Source organism: Centruroides sculpturatus, unplaced genomic scaffold, assembly GCF_000671375.1.
Source record: "Centruroides sculpturatus isolate CEXI.00-Female unplaced genomic scaffold, Cexi_2.0 scaffold1648, whole genome shotgun sequence".
Classification (NCBI taxonomy): Eukaryota; Metazoa; Arthropoda; class Arachnida; order Scorpiones; family Buthidae; genus Centruroides; species Centruroides sculpturatus.
Window position 1 is genome coordinate 1 of NW_019385831.1, and position 21,925 is coordinate 21,925.

Here is a 21,925-nt window from a genome sequence, read left to right on the forward strand (position 1 = left end):
TAAAAATTATTCAGAAACATACACGAATATCTATTAGAATAGATCTACTTTTTCTAGTTAACTTCATTAATAAACCATGGAAACGTTTCAGATGAAAACACCAGATCTAACTAGATTCAACTATTATGGTGTTAGTTAGTTTATGGGCATTTTTTTTTTTTTTTTGAATAGGCCATCTTAACATAATTTGAGTTTGACGAAAAAAAATAACATGTATGACGATTGTTTTGGTCCAACTTCTTAAAATGCATTTCACGAACGCACGCATAAAATTAACGTGACATCGATGGCCCTGAACTCAATTCACGTGATTTCGAAGGAGGTCAGGGACGGAACATCCTCCTTCGAAAAAAAAAACCGAAAAAAAATGTAATAGATTACGTTATCAATCTGGCAGTTATTTTAGTGAAATCGTCTGACTAAGGTTATGGGTAAGTCGGAGTCATTTTGGGTTTCAAGGGTTAGAAGTTCTCGGAAGAGACTTTCAGAAATGGGTTTCGGTTAAAAAAAACATTAAGAAAGAATGACTGCATTCGTCTCCGACCTTAAAAATACCATTATAAATTACATTTAGGATTAGTTTCAGTTAATGTGAAAATGGATATTCTCAGAACTTTGGATTTAATCCAAGACTACGTATTGTTTACCGAAGATTTGGTTTTAATCGAACAGGATATCGATCGTTCTTCGTTAAATTTTTTTTACAAGTTACGATAATGTAAAATACGTATACATATAAATTTATATTGAGGAAACTATCGAGATATCGGAGTGTAATTTACCTTTATACTTATAATAACGCTAAAATCTCCGTACCGATATGCAAATGAATTGTTTGGCGTTAGTTAACGTTTTATCTTCTGCACGTGTGCACGATTATTCGTTTTACGTAGTGTTATATAAAGCTTACTTAATGACTACTTATGGGAGTTTTACGGATCATAAACGATTAAAATTCGAACGGTTTTTAGAAGCGAAAACGAGAAGAACGTTTTAAGCTCAGCGAAAACAACAGAACGATTCTGGGAACATTATCTGTACACTTAACGAAAATGTCAAACGTTAAAAAAAAAAAAAAAAAAACATACCTGGTAGACTATCCGTTTTAGTGACGGCGACTATCATTTGTTCCGGGCTGGGGGGCGGTGTGACCGTGCCCCCTGGCCCCCAACGACAATGGGTACGATTTTTGCGCACGAGAAAGGCTTTCGGCATGGTCGGTGTTTTGGACCCGACTGGACCCTGGAGAGGCGGAGGAGCGGGACGAAAAAGGGAAAGTGCCGAACATGCGCAGAAACGTCAAGGTCTCGTCTACCTGTCGGCCAAGGTTGGAGGCGTCGAGACGGTCAATGACAGCGATTGTGCTCACCGGAACAGAAACACCCCCTGAAGGAGGCCTTGCAAACCATCTAACCTGCTCCATTGGCAATTTTATCCACATTATCTTCTAGGTCGACTTTCGTCTATAAATAAAATAGTCCTAAAATAAAAGAAGTTCAATCAATACCGACGTCACGTGCAGTGATAGTTTCCCCTTTTTCCTCATCATATTTATGTATATGTAAACTGTAGAGATAACGTGCGTTACGAAGCGAAAGTACGGGACGAGCCGTGCTAGGTTATTTTGTCGTTTTTTAGCCCGGGGAAATATTACAATTTCCAGTTAGAAAGTGCTTCGTTTATCCCAGTTAATTATTAAAAATTCCTGACAATTTGACGTCGATACGAATTATTATTTACGACTTCTTAACTAAGTCGAAACTGTACGGTTTTTTTACGATGCGTACAGTTTACAAATAACCGGTTCGAATGTAATAACATAGACATCAGTAAAACGAATCAAAGATCATAGTGTAAAAAGCAGTCTGCTCGCTTGTGTAATAGTCTCTGATACAGTATTTAGTTCTCGGGTACAGGGCTCACTCCTTTGTAGTTCCCATTACATAACATGACAGTTATGAACGAGAAAGTGTTGATGGAAACAAACGAGTCGGAGGCAGGAACGGTTCTGAATGGGATTGAACCAGTTGGCCTGTCAATGTAATAATATTTGTTGCAGGACGATAAATCTTTACACTTTAAGTTACGTCATAAAAGCTACTATTGAAGTTCTGTCGCTTGATGAAAACATTGTCCTTTAATAGTTGACGATTCTTAAACAACAAAGGGACCTTAGGGTTGATAAATGATGGAGGACTGCTGAAAGCCAAACCTTCTGGTTTATTTTTCAGTTATTTAAACGACGAGCTAGACCAAAAGAATCCATTGAGTGTTTTAGAAAGTGATTAATTAATTAGTTATAAATATAAGAAAAAAAAAATTAATAATTTATAAATCGGTTGGAAACGAGGAATATTGTTTAATGTTATTATAAATAATTTTCTAAGAAATAAAACACGACATAATTAATTCCAAAATTTATGTAACTCTTTCTCACAAGGTCAGGAATATTTTCCTTAAGATAAATAAAGAAAAGTATAAATTTTACGGGTATTATGTAAACGAGTAAAATAATACATTATTAAATTAATTTATTTAAAAAAAAAAAACTCCTATTAAGACTTTATTCTGATGTTTGTTTAATCTCCATACTTTTATGTAATTTTATTGAAATCTAATAACGAGAACGGCATTTATTTGATTTATTTTTAAATAATCGCTCTTTATATGGAAATAAGTTAGCCCAATTAATACTTTATAATACCTCAAGAACAAAAACAAATCATTAAAACAGCAATTACCATTTTTTATCGGTTATATCGAACGTTATTAAAGAGTTTTCGTTGTATTAATTTAGCGTATTATCTTTTTTTTTGTACTCGATATTATAGAGAAAAAAATGGCAAATACTTCATATTAAATGTAAAAATATCTGAGAAACAAGTTTTGGCAATTTATTTCCGAATTAGCCAGGTTCCCCATTGAACAAGTTGGAGAAAAAGCGGAAAAACGAAGTAAGGCAATATGGCAGCAGGTGTTACAAAAACCTGCATCTCTGCAATATCAAACCGGTAGTCACTCGGCTGGGTCATCGGCTCTTCTCTCTAGGTCATTGCCGTCTTCTTCCTGGGAAACTGTATTCCTCCGTGACGACTTTCAAGATCTATCTGTGCCCGAATGGATGCACATGTCTTACTTTTGTTTGTTTTTCTCCACTTCTGCGCTTCCCACCGGATATATATTAGTCGAAATATTTATCTGTCAAATCAATAGTTATATTCGAATAAATTTTTAAATATGTATATGTAAAATATGGCAATGTTTGCGATCGAAACGATAGCATAGATGTATTTATAAATGCTGTGTTGATTAGAAAAAATTCGTAGGTCAAATAATACATATACTGTACATCACTCGTTTGTAAATCTCTCATTGAGATAATTAGAATTTTCATGCGAAAACATTAATTTATAAGCAGATAATTTAAAAAATATAAAAGCTTATATATAAACGAAATACGAATCAAAAATAGGTATTTGAACCATTCAGAAAGAGCCTTTGTTCGACTGAGTAAGCTCCTCATTATTCTCTTGGCAGCCAGTTGTTCCTAAGATGGTACTTCACCTCGTGGCATCTCAACCTGTTATTAACAGAACAGTGGGCTGTGAGCATTGCTCGACTATCTGAGAGGGCATCAACTCTTTCTCTCGACGGGGGTCAGATCCTGCAAGGCCGGATACAAAGACGAAAGAAAGTGGTTGCAATTCTGAAAGAAGAATCGCCGTATATATAAAAGATACCCGATACAGACAACACTGTTTTTATATAAAAATCAGCTAATTTCTCTACCTTTAACTTGTTTTATGGATGATTAAATAAATATAGAATTATTCTATTATAAATAATTAAAATTTTCTTTATTTATTTATAAAATGATTTTATAAATTTAAATAAAATATTTTCCTATTTTACATTGGAAATTTAAAGAATTTATTTAAATAGTCTCTTTTCAATATTTTCTAACTACTTTTAATTATATAAATGATCTCTTTTTTTGTAAATCTTAACGTTAGTTATTAAGTACTACGTAATAAATTCCAGTTTCTGTTATAATCTTTAAGATGTAAAATGGTTCATTTACCAAAAAAAAAAAACCCCTTTAAAACTTCACGTGTAAATCCGCGGGTAGTCATTAATTTTTAACGTTACGAAATGAAGATGCGAAACACTAACATTAAAGCAATTGACTTTACTTGTAGAATATATTTTAAAATTTGCTTTGTTATTTAAAAGAGAATTTTTCCAGACACACAACCAAGGCCGTCCCGGCATTAACGGGGTTCTAGGCTACTGACCTCGAGAGAGTTAGGGAATGAAGTGCGACTACCCTGGTGCCCGAAGCCAGTGAACTCTTGCATGTCAACAACACGTCATCCATCGTGTTTAGTGACGTAATAAGTCGAACTTCCTGTGCTTCACTTTCCATTAAAAACTAGTCATTCTCATAACCACTCGTCCGAGCAACTTTTGCCAGAATGGCCTTTGATGATGCAAAAGGCTGTTACTCTTTACCTTTAACACGACTCATTTATTAAACCCGTTAAATTAATGTACGATGCTACTTTATGTTTTATATAATAGGCATTTTTTTTTAATATAAGGAGGCTCAACTATTAATCTCTTATTAAACTTTCATTAAAGAGTGGGGCGTGAGGATTAAGAAGCTTTTGATTTATTTGTAAAGACTTTAATATAATTTAAAATAATTTTAATAACAGTTACTAATGAATTAAGTGTTTAATAGAAACGTAAGAATCTTCTAAAGTAAATAGCCTACAGGCTTACGTAGGAATCTAACAGGCCTATAATGCTGTCTAGAACGTACAGTATATAAAATATTTTAAAATAAATGTATCAAACAAACAGGCGTTGACCCCTTAAACTTAATTAAGGGTTGACTCAGATTAAAAGTCAATGAAGCTCAGAGTGCAGCGCCTTTTACCAAAACAAACGTGACTGAGCCTTTGCCCGAAACGGAGGGATGAGTAGCCTACTTATAATTGAATTAGGTTTAATAATATTCTATAGTATTTATTATAGTTTTAATATTAAATTGTGGATTCATATCTTATTTTAATTAAAATTTACCGAAAGCTGATATTTTAGAAAAGTCTATAAAAACTTCTCGTATAGACTTAATAATCTATTAAGTAAATTATAACTTTATAAATACATTTAAAGGAACAAATTAAACAAAAATATTCGCAAATATTTAGGCTATTTTAAAACTGTTTCGCCCCCCCAAAATACCGTACTTCTATGCAAATGACGGATATCCACGAGGCTATAGATTCAAAATGTCGGATTTTTTTAGCAATTCATTTAGTTTAAACATTTAGATTTAAAAAAAAACATGTAATTAATTAATTCGAAAAATTTGGCATAATTTTAAAAAATCAAACATTTCGTCGTTCTTGTTACTTAAATTATGGGAAAATTCTTGATAAATTTGGAATTTTATTATTAGAAAAAGTGTTTCTGAGAAGAGAAAATTAGCGTAGTTATATTATTTTAGTAGAATATAATAAGTCAGAGAAAGATTTGAAGAGGAATAGATGCACTGTATATAAAAAAAGGACAATGGTTGAATAGGCTATTTGATAATAGGTATAATATACCTTTAAAGTAAGCTTATTAAGAAAGAGAGAGGGAAAAAAATCAACTTGTGTAATTTATCTGATGAACCAGAACCAGAATTTGATTTAAATTTTTTTTCTTTTTCTTTTTAACATTAATTTGAAAACTCTTAACATCGACCGTTGTCTTAGGATCAGTAAGAAAATCGTTATAAAGGCGATCGATGGTGCGAAGGGAAGAGCATCCAAGAGTGGTATTCTAATCAGAGGAGCGAAAAAATATAGTTAAGAATGTTAATTACATCAGGAGAATTTTCAAAGGGGCCGAAGGATTATTTCAGAAGAGCCTTGGGTCAAGGCTGTGGAAAAGGCTGCCTAGTTGTAGGTCACTGGCACTGGAAAGACTAACGCATGTGCAAATGCAGTCACGGGGGGAGGTGAATGACATTCGTGTTATTCGGCATTGTCACGTGACTTAAATGGTAGCCAATAACCTAGAGTTCATCGTCCCCAAAGGTGATTGGTAAACAGGACTTTACTTTCCACCAATAATCCCCCAGCGCTCAATCGGCTCGGAGGGAGCTTTTCACTCGCTTGTTTACAATGTTTGTCAAACATTATTTATTTATACAGGACTTTAATTTTAAAGTTTTAAAACGTTTCAGAATTGGAAAATATCCATCATTTGTTACTTATAAATGCTTATAAACAATTTACAAATAATTTGTATCCATTCATAATAATTTAATCTTCAAAAATTTACATATTGTACTTAAAAATTATAAAATTAATTTTTATTAAGTGAATTTTTTTTAAAAAATCTTCTTTAATCAAAATAAAGTCATGGAAATTTCAGAAAGTAAAAGAACAATAGCATATAAATTTAATTAAATTTACTTTTTGAAAAATGTTTAGTTAAAAAAAGATTTCAAATGGAAAAATGGAAACTAATGATCTTCATAAAACAAAATATTTTAGTTATATTTTTTTAAAATCCTATTTCATGTTTTCAATTTTTAAATACTAGTTCAACTAATCTCTTTTTGTGTTAACATTGGCATCCGCTTTTGTATCTGGAAATGGGAATTCTACTTGAGCTATTTTATAACGCCTAAGTCAGGGGTCAAAACATAATCACGGACTAACACTACACCGCAGCGTTAAACGTTTCCATTTTTTTCGTTTTTATTCATAGTGTCAAAGGCCCATAACAATGAGAATGGATGAAAGAAAAACTGATAATTGGGAAATAGGAAATTGATACTCTGCTGTGTTATAGGAAATATGAGAATCAAACAAAAATATTAAGAATACTTCCAGTTTGTTTTTGAATTTTTGAATTTTTTTTTTGGTTTGTTTTTTCTTGTAATTTCGAAAAATAAAATTATAACACCGTATATTAATGAATTCCAACATAATTAAACTCTAGATAAATGAAATATATCTAACTTATAATAGAATATTTATTATATAAATCAATTTAAAAATTTTACTTATAGATTCATAACTGTGCAGGTATATTAAGCTGAGATTTGGTAGTGAAAGGGGATATATTGTACTCAGAGATAAAAATTTCTTTGAAGAATTAAAGATAAGTAAAGGTGACCCCTTTTTCATTTTTAAGAAACTAAACCGATTTTGGGTGAAGTTCCGGGAGTTGGAACAGCTGCTTTTCACTCCATTCACATCCATCCTTCTCAAAGAGTACGGAAGCAGTTCAGGACCTCTATTGTTGCCACAAGGGGTCTGCACGTGTCCGAATTTGTCAGCAGACGCTCACCCCATTGTAAATGCTCTATATTTAGTAATAGACGAAAGGAAAAGTGGCATTCTCTCTTTGGGCGCGCGGCATTCTTTATGTCTGTCTCCTTAACGTCCTTCGCCCCTCGACCTCATCTTGGGTGTTGGATCACCTGTTCATTTAATTAGCCAGCTTCTCGTTAAATATTTATAACTTAAGGATGAAAGATCACGAATAACGGGGATAATCTCATTAGGCCAGTAGGATGAAATGGGATTAACATTCGTATCCTTCAGTGGATCCTTAGAAAGGATTTTTATTGAAAGATCAGATTAAAAGCCAAAAACCTTAACTGGATTAGGAAGGTATACTTTAAAATGTGTTAGGTTCTTTTCTTTTATTGTTTAAAAGTGGACGACTTTTATTTTCTTACAGATTTAAAAATAAGATTTTAATATGTAGCCTATAATAAAATGTTCCGTTTATGAAACTTTCTTGTGGATCAATTTATAACTAGAGAGATAAAGAAATCTAAACAAAAATTTTCAGACGTTTTGAAATTTTTACTTTTCATGTCTGATAAAAAGTATTACGCCTACATTTTTGTTAAAAAACCTGAAAATGCATTTAATTCTTAATGACAAACTTTAATAGAATTTTTACATAACAAAAGTTAACATTAGAATGCAAAATATATACTTTGCTGTCTCAAAAATATTATTATTTCGACCTAAAAATTTTAGCACGAACTCGTGAATTCATATTGAAATATTCAAAATTAGTTATAGAACATCCTCAGATATTTAATAAAAGACACTAAAAATTATAATTTTCTTTCATTATTTATTCCCATTCCTACGTTCATTTCTCACATATAAATCTCTTTAAAACTTTAAATAATGTTCGCATTTATAATTTTAAAAAGTTAGTTTAAAAACTAAATTTTCTAAGCCAAATTTATTTAATTTGTAATTCATGTTTATATAGGCCTATTATTTTCTAATTTACTTTTATTCTTCATTTATAAAAGTTATTACTATAGTTTGTTGTCTTACACGTCAATTTAAGATAAGAATTTTTCATTTAAAATGCTTAAAGCGGAAAAATTCCTATCATTGTTCCTTATTACACAATGTCGGCTCAAATATAGAATCGCATACCTACCAATAGATATTTAAAAAAAAAAAAAATGTATATAGTTTACATGAAATATGTGCATTTTCTTTATTAATAATCTCCGTTTTATTATTTTCACTTTTTTATTACATAATATTTTCTGAAATGAGTTTATACAAAGGATCAGATTCAAGTTACATGCAGTGATGTAATTAGATTTGTAGACTTAATTATATCGTTACGGAATTATGTGCAGATTACGGTAATTTTTCTTAACGAGGAATTTAGTATTAAATTTCTATATCCAATATTATTAAGAATAGTTAATGCTTATTACATAATCATATTAGAGTAAATGTTATTACATTTATTTTGAATATAGGCTCTATTATATGCGGATTATGCCACAATTTCCTCAAGTTTACATAAATACAGAATAAATTGCTAATAATTTTGTGTTTACATATTCATTTAGAGTGAGTAAGAATAAGAATAATACCAGAATTACATGCAATATATCTCTAAAAATCTTTTAAAAGATATCGAATAGTTCCATAATGAAATGCTGTTGGAATTTAAAATATATTATTACTAATAAAGCCATTTATGGATTAACTCGTATAGGAAATTTTCACTCTTTTCTCATTGTGATGATTTTTACGTAATATCTGCAATGCTTCGAAGATCAAGAACATTTTCTTTATGACAACGTTACGATAAATGATTTCTCGAAATTTTATTAAAATAATACATTTAAATTTGTCCGGAATTTATTTATACAGTGTTTTCTTTAACATTTTAATAATATTTAAATCACGCTTCTTTTCGAAAAATCAGTTAAGTAGTGTTATTAAGTAAGTATCGTGAGTCTATCTTGAGTAAATCCCAATAGAAAATGAATAGAAAATATTAATATTAATCAAATGAATTAAATTATAGACATAATATTAAGATTTTTATGTTTAATTAAAGATGTAGATCATTTTTTAAAAGATTATACATGAAAAAAACAAGGAGAACAACTTCACAGGTGTTAAAAACTTAACCATCTCATGGATTTAATAGCCCATTTTAATAGAGGGTAGCTCATACTACTGTGACGCAATTCAAAATGTAATTTGGGCAGAAGGTTTGAGTTCTATTTTACGTAATAAAAAATTAAGAAAATATAGAATAAATTATTTTTTATTTTTTAAATTACCTACTGATCCTCTAGACCAGTGTTTCGTGAGGTTTTTTTTCTTTACCAGCGACCGTTTTTTTTTATTAAGTAGGGGGATTAGTAGTTATGTAGTCTATAATACAGTATACATGTACTGTATAAGTTATATACTTAATACTGTATTCCGTATAGGAGAGACTGTATAGGAAAAACTGGCGTATTCCGGACACCAGGTAAAGCCGGACATGAAATATTATAAAAAAAAAGATTGGCAGCACTATCATGTTTTCGTCATGATTCCTATCGGCCACGCAGTATTGACGTGTGTTGTTATGTTTGCACGTTTCCGTCCATGCTTTTTGCAGCTGAAAACTCGTTCTTTTTGAAAGAGTTTATTCTTTTCAGGAAATATATTATAAGTATCACATGAAATTTTTAGATTTCTTTGTAAATGTAGATAATAATGTATTTCGTGCTATTTATTTACCATATATCAAAATTTAGGGTGACTGTCTCTCTTCCAAAGCTGACTCTCAAACATGAGACAACCGCGGATATATTTCCTCAGGCCAAACACGGACATCTACAGTGTCCAGAATTGCCTCGGGATTCACTTTTTCGTATAGGCTATTTATTCGATTTTTCTTTATGATACTGTACAAGTTTTGGTTGCCGCTGTCAGGAGCAGATACTGACCATGGAAACCCAATCCAACCAAACCATGGAAACCAAATTGTAGTGATTTAATATTTGAGATGCGCATTTCCCTTTTTATAAATTGACGAATTTATTGCATTTCAATTTCTAATGAATATGTGTAAATAAACTACATTTCATTTCTTCATTTTCTTTGTCTACAAAATTTGGCCATTTTCTAGCTGTGTCGTTGCTCCAGGCACTGTCACAGGGGAATACCGAACACTGCAAAGTTGTCTAATTTTTAATTTTTTTGAGTAAAAACAAGTTAGATTTTTTAAATGTCGTATACATGTAGTGGCCTACAGATTGGAGTATCAAATGGTATAAAAAGATCTAAATTTTCTCTAATGAGTCTCGTAATACAGACTAACTAAATGTATTCCCAATTCTCCCAATCTTCCCTATATATACATACACACGTAGACATCTATAGTCATTGGTGTCCGCAGAAGGAGGCAAATGGGGCACTTATCCTCCTCTCGGATCGAGTAAAAGATTCCAGACAAATTATAATCGTAAAAGTTAAAAAATCCAAAATTAAATAATTAAATAAAAATTTATTGATAGAAGAAATGCCTTCAAGAATTGTCCCTTGAAAAATTTTCTGAGGACGTTCATGTCTATAGTTATATTGATATAAGATTGTTAATGGTATATTTGATATGATGATGCTAAATGGATGATGCTAAAGGATAATTTAAGCATCTCTTTTTTTCGTGTGTTTTTTTGAAGAAAAGTTATAGTAATAATAGTGAATAATTTTTCTATGTTTTTCACCATATTCCAATTGTATGTTTAAAATAGACCTATGATAAAAAATATACAAAACGAAAAATTCTTTCTAAATTTTAAACAATACGCTTTAAAAAAAACTGATATTTTTAGCAATTAGCAAGTTATTCTTCATTATAAATTTAATACAAAAACTAAACAATATCATTGAAAATTGCACGGTAACGAAATTACAGAGCCAAAACGAAATTCATTACCTTTATTTGACATTTACCACGGAGATCATTAAGTGTCTGTTTTGGAGAGACCATTAAATATCTATTTACGGACATTACCTTTCAGACTAATAAACACATTCATTTTACCGTTAATCCACGTTCACTTACATCAATAATTACAATGGCTCTTTCGCTCGATGATGATTATAATAAGCGTTTTAGAAATAAATATAAATATAAGTACAAAATTAAAAGAGTTTATTAATCTGTGAAGCAAATTGACAACTTTTGGGAAGTTTCCTCTTCTGTTTTGATGTTTTACCAATCCACTTGGCAAGTATCAAACGGGATAAAGTGTTATATTTCATGTGATTTTTAATGAAATTATTTCTGTTTTTGTATTAAATAGTTGACTAGAAATAACAATAATTATAATTTTCACTTCACTAAATTTAAGAATTAAAAGAATTTAATATTGCATTGTCTTTTGCCCTCAATTTCATTAATCATCTCTACTAATTGAACCAGTTATTTATATTAGGGCTTATCATACTAGTGAATAATTAAAACTAATATGTATAATATATATAAAATACACAAAAAATGCATTTCGAACTCTAAAATAGTCCCTCTTTAATGGTGTTTCAATTAAACTAGCAAGATAAAAATACATAAAAGTTATATTAAAAAACCGAAATAACGGTGAATACATCACAATTAAAAAACTGGCGTTATCTTACAATTTTAATATATTTGTAATTGTTTTTTCATCATATATATAATCGGATTAAATACATTATCAAAGTATAATTTTATATAGGCTCTATTATAATTATTATACTGTATATTTATAATAATTTATATTATATAAGGTTCTATAACTACAAGCATTATCCAGCTGACAATGATAAATACATAAGGTTATCATTATTTGTTATTATAAATAAATATTTTATATATTATCTATTAGAAAATTATAAAAATTTAGATATTAAAATAAGAATAGTAAGTCTACAAGGATTTGAGATGATCAAGAACTTAAAAAATCCTTAATTTTATTTATCATCTTTATTTATTTTTTTTTGTATCTGCGGATATAATTAATATATAGTGTAAAACTAATTAATTGGTTAATTTTATTTCTTTATTATCAATAAAAATTAACCAATTAATTAATTAGCAATTAAATTAATTGTTATGCTATCAGCATAACAATACAGACATCAATACGGTCTATCTATCGATAACTATATATAATAATATGATAAAAGTTATCTATATTATTAATGTTAATTACCTGTTCTGGTTTAAGCCATTTGTTTCTATTAGATCCAACTATTATTTCAGAAATTAATAATGTTATCATCTATTTGCAAGAAGAATTCATTTAAATTTACTGAGAAAATAATAATAAAGCATTTAAAATACTCATTTTTTTTATGCTGTTAAAATTATAATTCATTAAATATTTAGTCATATTAAGAATATTTTATTGCTGTAACCATTGTATCATAAGCAAGCAATAACGACTCTTAAGCAACATTCTAACTTAAATTGCATTACGTATGGATTTTTGCATAGGCGAGGAACTAAGACGTTTAACTTGTCATATTGTGGGACTCATTCTATATGCAAAGCAGCAATTAATGTCGAATTAGAATAATCGAGAATAAAAACCAACGCAAATGTGTCGAAAGAACGACCACGCGCATTGACAGTGGTAGGTGGAATTCTCTTATTAACGTTTGGGAATTGAGTTTTGAGGTAAAATTCAATTCATAAATTGTTTTTTAGCTGATAATTTTCTGTTACGTTCGTAGCAATCCTTTAACTTCCGTCCCGTTGGGATATTCGTAACGCATACAACTATCTACCGTTCAGTGCCATGGACTAGTCGAACGTGCTTCAACGACTCGACAGAAAATCCGGTTTTTGATGAAACAAAACGGAATTCCGTTGGTTGAGAACCAATTCGCCGAACCTAATATTTATCTTGAAGACGTTATTCGAAATATTAAGGTAAATTATATACGATTATCCAATCAGAATCAAAAATTCGAAATTACAAACTCACGAATTTCTATAGCGGATGCTAAAACAATTCGATGTTTTCGGTGGTATCAAAATAAATTCCTAACGGTCAACGAAAATAAATATATAAGTTTCTATTTCGTATATTAATTTTATAATATTAAAACTGAGACACGACATTAGACGAAAATATGTAATACTGATGAATATAAAACTTGAAATATATAGACTTTATATCCTATTATTTCAGGATATTTAAAAGAAGTTATAAATAAAAAATTACGATATCTGACAGTTGTGATTATATCAATATCTACTATTTTGTTATTTCACCTGTTCGGCAAAGTGATCTTATTTTATTGCTTACTGAGGGGTAGCATAGAAAAGATTCTATAAACCTCGGGGCGTGAGGTCCATGATGATCAGGAGGTTTTTCAAACATACAGAATACTAAAACTTGTAGAATCTTCTGGACTGGATTTTGTTCTTCTGCTACAAGTAGCTTGTCGTTTCTCTATCTGTATCACTCCTGTAATACTAATCAAGATCCTATTGTTTGTTCGTCCACGACAAAAAAATCCATTCTCACTTCTTACGAAAGGCGCACGTGTCAATCCCAATAAGATGATTCATATATATTTTTTTTTTCGAAAAGTTACGTCTCTAGTAATTATGGAGGACCGATTATCAACTCAAAAAGTTCCTTGACCGATTACTTTTACCACTGTTACCGAACTAAACCGTCTTAGCTATAGTTAACATGGTATGAAGAATTAAATTAAATTTTTATTTTATGAATTGAAGTAAGAATTTTACACTAAAATTATTCAAAAACATGTTTTTTGTTTTCAATATATATATTTGGAGTATACCTAACTTTCTTTTAAAAGATACATAAGGTTACTTCTTAGTAGAAATGTATAATTTTTTATACAATTAGTTATTCCATTGCTAAGCCAGTTGACGATTACTTCGGAGGATTAAGCGAAAATGGAACATGGACGGAAATGATTGGAAAAATTGCCAGACAAGTAAGTANCAAGGTCTTCTAGTCCTTCCATAGAAGTATTATCAAATTTCTATTCAGTGTTACAGTAAAGGAATCAAAATCAGTCACATAACATCTTAAAACTATTTTTACATTGTTGTTTTCTAAAGTATTATATATTCATTTTCATTACACAACATCGCATTTGAAAATAATACAATTAAAATAGAATGGAATTAGAAAAAATTCTGCAAAATCCAAAGGAAAGTATTTTAGAATGAAGGAATAACGTTAGTTGGTTGAACATTCGCAAGGAATATTCCTAAACCATTATAATATAATTATCCTTTTCGGATGATTTTTCAACGAAATGGACTATTGATACACTCCGGCGATCTACCGCGATAAAATTTATCGTAGTAAGTTGAAAATATATTTTATCTCCGAAACGGAAATCAAAATACTGATATATAATGTGAAAGGTAAGGTGAAATAATTCTGTCATTTAAAGGTTTGGTTTGTTGGGATAAGGCAATGCAACACGAGAGCGGTCTGCCAAGGACTTCCTATGGAGAAACTATCCCTTACAGGGCCGGCGAAAAGCATTAAGCAGCCTATGTAAGGTATAAGGGTTCTTGATGGCAAGGGCACCAACGACAAGGCATCTCCGACGCAAAAGAAGAATTTAGTTTTCACTAAGCTGTTCTTTTATTTATATTTTGTTTATTTAAATTATTTATCTTTTTAATTACAGTTACAAATAACCAATTAAAGCTGAACATTATAATTACGATAATTTCAGGGTGCCATATAAATTCTTGCATAGGAGGGCCAAGCACCCTAGAGCAGGCTCTGGTACCTTATTTAGGTGAACAAGTGAAGGAAATCCGAAAAAATTCACGTTGGCAGACCGTTGGTCAAGCTCGAACCCGTGTTCAACGGTTCATCATTATTTTATTGTTGAATATAACAGTAAAATTTTACAAAATACAGGAAAAGATAGAAGGGAAAAATACCTAAACGTTCAAAGACATTACGGTTACAGAATGTACAGTACAAAATTTAAGACAGTGGACTGGAATGACAACTGTTCAGTTGTTCAGAAAGGTCGATGATAGACAAACACGGGCTAAAGTGAATGCCATATCCACTGATGACATAGAATTAACAAAAGGATATAACTTAGAAAGACTAGGAGAAACGCGATTAAACTAAGATTTCCATTCTAATAAAACATCGATTAAAAATTTGTTCAACAAATGATATTTATAAACAGTAGTAACTTATATCAAATATAATGTATATTGTATCAACAATTCTAATATTAAATTTCACGATATAATATGTAATAAATTTGTATTTGATGTCGTGATATAATGGAACGAATCGATTATTAATTGTATCTAGTAGGCCTATAAAAATAATTAATGGATAAATGCATAAATATATAAAAAATAAATAAAATCCAGCAACGAGTTGCTTAACTTTCTCGGCAACATTTGGTGGCGCCATCTGTTATCATATTTTATTTTAAAAACTTTTTATATTTTTAACTATTATAAAATAGAAAAAAGCTTAATTTTGAAGTTAAATATGGGTTTTATAAAAATTGTAAATGCTAATAATGAATAAAATCGTCATTAAGTCCGATCCTACTGGAGATAAACACGACTTCCTTTATCTCCCCACCCCCTCGACATTTAATCACCAAAATTTAATAGCATCAATCTCCCAAATAAACAAATCTCCCTGCAAAATTTCAGAAATTTTCGACAAAAAGCACAGGAGTTATTAAGCTTCGAACAGGGTGAACAAAATTGTGTCCCCCATACATACACACAAAGAAAAAATCGCCAAAGTTTTTTTTGCATTTCTCGACGTTTCAAGGTGTCTTTAACTCAGAAATGTAAAAATCTTGGAGAGAAGCCATTTTTTGACCGAAACTTTCCCTTTGTTAAATATAACAATCGGGAAAGTAATATTTCAAACACAGTAAAATAAATTTTAAGACAATTAAGATTTTTTTTTTTTTTTTTTGCATTCATTTCATTACTGTTACAGGAATAAACTTCTTACATTAATATATTATAACCTTTTTTAATTTTAATGATCCACTATTAGTGGAAGATTCAAGGGAAGGACTGGGGAAGTTTCCCAGTCCCCCTTTCCCTTCCCTTTCCCATCGACATAAAAAATAAAAATTTACTTGTTCGAACTTTTAAAATGTTGTTTTTCAAAACATTTATGATGGCAAATATGGTTTGTTGTANGGATACGAGTTATCTTTAATTTGCATGTAGTTACAATTTCATGATGAACTCAGGATATTTTTCTTCTAATTATCAATTAGAGATTCAGACTATGTACAAAAAATTATATAATTAATTTTTAATTAATTTTTAATGTACATAGTCTGAATCTCTAATTGATAATTAGAAAAAAAATATCCTGAGTTCATCATGAAATTGTAACAAATTTTACATCTTTGTTCTTTGGATTAGAGTTTTTAGAAATTTTAATATTACACATAAAAGAAAAATTTTTAAATATTTATACAGTAAGACCTTGCTTAACATGGGGATGCGTTCCTAGACAACAAAGCGCTAAGTGAAGTAAATAGGGATAGGGGAACAACGACCGAAAATTTTTAAAAAATTTACTTTAATTTTAAGTTATTTTTATATTAATTTGTATAATAATATATGTTAAATAACATATAGACAAATGAACACAGAAATGTATAATAATATATTAATTAGTTCATTTTTTCTGACAAAGGTAATGACTTTTCTGAAAATCTTTTTTGCAATAAAGTCATGAAGTTTCATTTGTCACTTTTTCTCTTCTTAAGCAAATATCAGTAACAGAAGATCGCATCCAAACGCCTCGTTTTGCTTTTACACTCCTTTCAAAATCTAGATCATTCACTACAATTTGATCAACAATTTCGGTTATCGTTACCAAACTTTTACTAAAGAAATCTGTAGCAATTTCTTTGGGTTCTTCGTTTTCAGAATCTTTGTTTTCCAGTTCTACATGAAATCCTTGTTCTGCAAGTTCTTGAAGTCATCGTTGGTAAGGCTCTTACCAGAAACCTGAAGTAACTCCCCAATATCCTGCTCATCTACATCTGTATAGATTAAGTTGACAATTTTGTCAATCTAATGATACAGTGATATGCTCTTCTTGATGAGAATTCTTGGATACCTTCAGCCATAACTTCTTCCACACTCCATTCAGGCATTTATCAGTTAATTCTTGCCAAGCCAAGTCGCTATTTCCTATGGCATCCATGATGTTATATTTTTTCCAAAATTGCACAAAACAAACATGGATTTAAAGGAAATACCGTGCTACAATGAATTGCCACCTTTTGCTGATTGGTTCGTGTTTGGGAATAATTGTATTATATACAAATCAATGAAATGCCACATTATTTTGGATCAGCATAAATTTTAAGTGTTTTTTTAGGTGCTAAGCACACTGCGTTATATTGAATCAGCTTTAAGCGGGGTCTTACTGTATTATAGAATCCATATCCCTTCAGATTAAAATCTGTTCAGAAAAAAAAAATTATACAATTTCTACTAAGCCATGCATCAGTATATCACAAAACTTAATACTGTATTAAAAGAAAATTATTAAAAAAAAACAGAAAAGAAAAAAAACAGCAAGAACATCGTTGAAAATATGTGATTGAAAATGCTTTCTAAAAATTAACAAATTTTTATCTAAAAATAAATAATTTGAAATAAACCTTTCTAAAAAAATATAAATAACTATTGTGTAATTAAATCTTAAAAATAAGACCTTGAATATACTATATAAGAATTTTAAAAGAATGAATTAACTAATTAATATACAGTCAAACTTTGGGTTTTGAATGCTTCACTTTCGAACAATTTGGTTTACAGACAAAATTTTGAATGCCATATTTGCCCCAGTTGCTGTACAATAACTTGGCTGCTGAACAAGCTACTTAACAAGAGTCAGTCACAATTAGAGATATAAAGACAGTTAACTCCATATACTTTGTGTGTTAAAGGAAGTTGACAGCCTGATTAATCAATGATGAGACTACTGATACAGAAGTTAGTGGTGCTGAGATCACCTCAGGTCATTAGATGTCACGACACAAACCATCAATGACATTGTTATTCAAATTAGATTTCAATGCATATGTGGATAAGATACTACTTCTGTTTTTTGGTATACATCACAATTGAATTTCAATCAAATTAATTAATAAATTGACACTCGTATAATATAAATGACATCAATAAATCTATGTTTGAAGGTGCTTAACTCAAATTAAATAACAAAAATTTAATAGTATAATATTATATATTATAATATTAATATTTAATTTAATATTTATTAATANAAATAGAAAAAAGCTTAATTTTGAAGTTAAATATGGGTTTTATAAAAATTGTAAATGCTAATAATGAATAAAATCGTCATTAAGTCCGATCCTACTGGAGATAAACACGACTTCCTTTATCTCCCCACCCCCTCGACATTTAATCACCAAAATTTAATAGCATCAATCTCCCAAATAAACAAATCTCCCTGCAAAATTTCAGAAATTTTCGACAAAAAGCACAGGAGTTATTAAGCTTCGAACAGGGTGAACAAAATTGTGTCCCCCATACATACACACAAAGAAAAAATCGCCAAAGTTTTTTTTGCATTTCTCGACGTTTCAAGGTGTCTTTAACTCAGAAATGTAAAAATCTTGGAGAGAAGCCATTTTTTGACCGAAACTTTCCCTTTGTTAAATATAACAATCGGGAAAGTAATATTTCAAACACAGTAAAATAAATTTTAAGACAATTAAGATTTTTTTTTTTTTTTTTTCATTCATTTCATTACTGTTACAGGAATAAACTTCTTACATTAATATATTATAACCTTTTTTAATTTTAATGATCCACTATTAGTGGAAGATTCAAGGGAAGGACTGGGGAAGTTTCCCAGTCCCCCTTTCCCTTCCCTTTCCCATCGACATAAAAAATAAAAATTTACTTGTTCGAACTTTTAAAATGTTGTTTTTCAAAACATTTATGATGGCAAATATGGTTTGTTGTACCATCCGGAATACAACCATTGTCACATGTTAATAAAATGTACTGTACTTATTAACTATTCAAATATTTTTAATTTTTGAGTGAGTTCTTCTTGATCCGATCCTGTCAATTATAATAATAAAATATTCTGTCGGTTTTCTTTTTATACTTTTATATTCATTTTTTTTATTATTTTTCATTCAATTGTTGTTGTAGCATCTCACACTGGAATACTTCATTAATAAAGCTTATAACATTTTCTTCAATTTTAATGGTTATAAGGGATGTAATATTTATATATAAAAGGGCATCTGCAGAGGGGCATCTTGTCTTCACCTCGGATCGAGTAAAAAATTCTACAAATTATAATCGTAAAAATGGTCGACATACGTAATCTTACATTCTCGACCATGAGACACTATCTGTTTTTTGTATTGATACAATACTGTATTCTATCATCTACTTGTGAAAAATCCCGCAAAAATTAAACAATTAAATAAACATTTTTTGATATAATTATTTGTTTTCAAGCTTTTCCCCCTGGAAAAGTTTTTGCGGACGTATATGTGTATATTTTCTATAACTATAACCTAATGGATTTAGATATTTTGTGCTTATTCTATTCTCCAAATATGTTAACGTATTAAATATCGTAAAAGATAAATTAAAAAATAATAATTAATTATTCTATTTTCATATTATTTAATTTTCAATACGCTTTAAACCAAATTTTTATTTGTTTCTATCGTATAAAATACGCAAAAGATATGTAAATTAGTAATTTTCTAAACGAAGGATGTTAAGATTGAAGGCTAAAAGATGTTGAAGAGTAATTTAACCGAGTGTTTTTTTAGGCTAAATACTTGTAATTTTATGCTTACGAACTTTACAGAAGATTACTTATAATTTAAAAACTAAAATTTAGAATAATATCATCGCAAAACTGAGATAAATATAAGCTAGGATGTTTACGATTTATTTCCAAAGTTACCTAACGAGCACTTTTTCAGATATTACTCGTCTGTCTAGATCAAAATTAGATGGAAATTTTATTACAAGTAGCAACGTAGGAGAGTTATAAACTCAAAAAGTCAGCGATTACACCTGCTCGATACTTATTATGCACCATACAGACCGTTCAATGTCTCCTTAGGAAGTTGTCTCACAGGTTACAGTAATATGCACTTACGCTTTGCCGTTAGTCTCTATTCGCTTCTGATAGATTTTCTAGACATTTGTCATTATATTTATTACTACCATATATGTATAATTCGTTCATGACTACGACGAACTTCTTAACAATTGTAGAAGAGAATGGCGACTAACGGCAAAATGAAAGAGCTTATTAGCCTGTGAGTCAACTTCCTAAGCAGACATTCAACCGTCTGAATGATAAGTATCAGGTCAAGCAGGATGAATACGTTATATTTTAGGTCTGTAAATTTGAATGAAACTATTTCTGATTTAGTTGTAAACGGATAAAGAATATTAACTTTTAATTAAATAATCAGCTAATTAGTCAAATTTAAAATGTTAACTAAACGGGTCTATGACAGCTTATAAATAGATTTATATTAGTTAAAATAATATAAAATTAGTCCTCGAATAATAAATAAATACCTCAAAATTTAAAAAAATTTCGCCTTTTACATTCGATTTAAATAATTCGTCAACGGTTCTATTTAATCAATGTAAAAATACTAATAAAATCTCATCGTCAATAACCCTATTTAGGACTGTTGACGATGGATTTTTAAATTTAAATGTATTAATTTAATATATGTAAATTGTATTAATATATTTAAATTTGAAAATCCGTAGGAGGAAGGAATTAACAGGTAAAAAAAAAATTAAGAATAAAAACACACAAATGACGAAGAACTTCATTACATTTACAATAACTTTTATATATTTCATGCAACTTATTTTAAATACAGTCGACCCCCCTATAACACTGTTGATAATTCCGTTTTATACGAATTCCATGTTGTACGAGTCACTTAGATTTTACAAATCTGTGAGGCGTTCGCAGGCCGGCACACGTATTTGTAAAATCTAAGTGACTCGTACAACATGGAATTCATATAAAACGGAATTATCAACAGCGTTATAGGGGGGTCGACTGGTATAGTATTTGAATTCATTCATTTACTTATTTGCGTAAAAGAGAATTTTCTGTAATTAATTAAGTTCGAAATCTTTACAATTTTTTATAGATTGATTGTTCGACTGTCCTTAGTATAGGTAAGTAGGTAACCGAGAACTTATGTCCTAACATTTTCGGGCCCCATGAGCGAAGTTTACGATCATAAACACTGTTACAAAGCAACTGAACCGATAAGCGATGATGGCAGGTGATGTTGTCAATACACAGCACCTGCCATTAATGAAGGGAAACGATTTTCTATATTAACTTGGCTAAAACCTGAAATGAAAATATGTTTTTCGGGCAGGATTTCTTCTTAGAAAAAACTTATCACTACTAACAATCGTATAGGATTGCATAGCTTTTTTTTTTTACTGTACGTTATATTGCTTGAACCAATCTTGATTCTTTTTTATTCCAAATCTTCTAGTTTATTCGTCATTATTT

General features: G+C 29.9%; 1 long non-coding RNA gene across 1 annotated transcript; it reads right to left on the reverse strand.

The window, feature by feature from the left end:
• Window positions 1–151: 151 nt before the first annotated feature.
• LOC111642401 lies at window positions 152–21,024 on the reverse strand. Its single transcript, XR_002759544.1, has 3 exons — window positions 20,953–21,024; window positions 3,483–3,706; window positions 152–1,480 (listed from the first exon to the last, which is right to left on the reverse strand). It is a non-coding gene; the product is annotated as an uncharacterized LOC111642401 (long non-coding RNA).
• Between the last annotated feature and the right edge of the window lie 901 nt (window positions 21,025–21,925).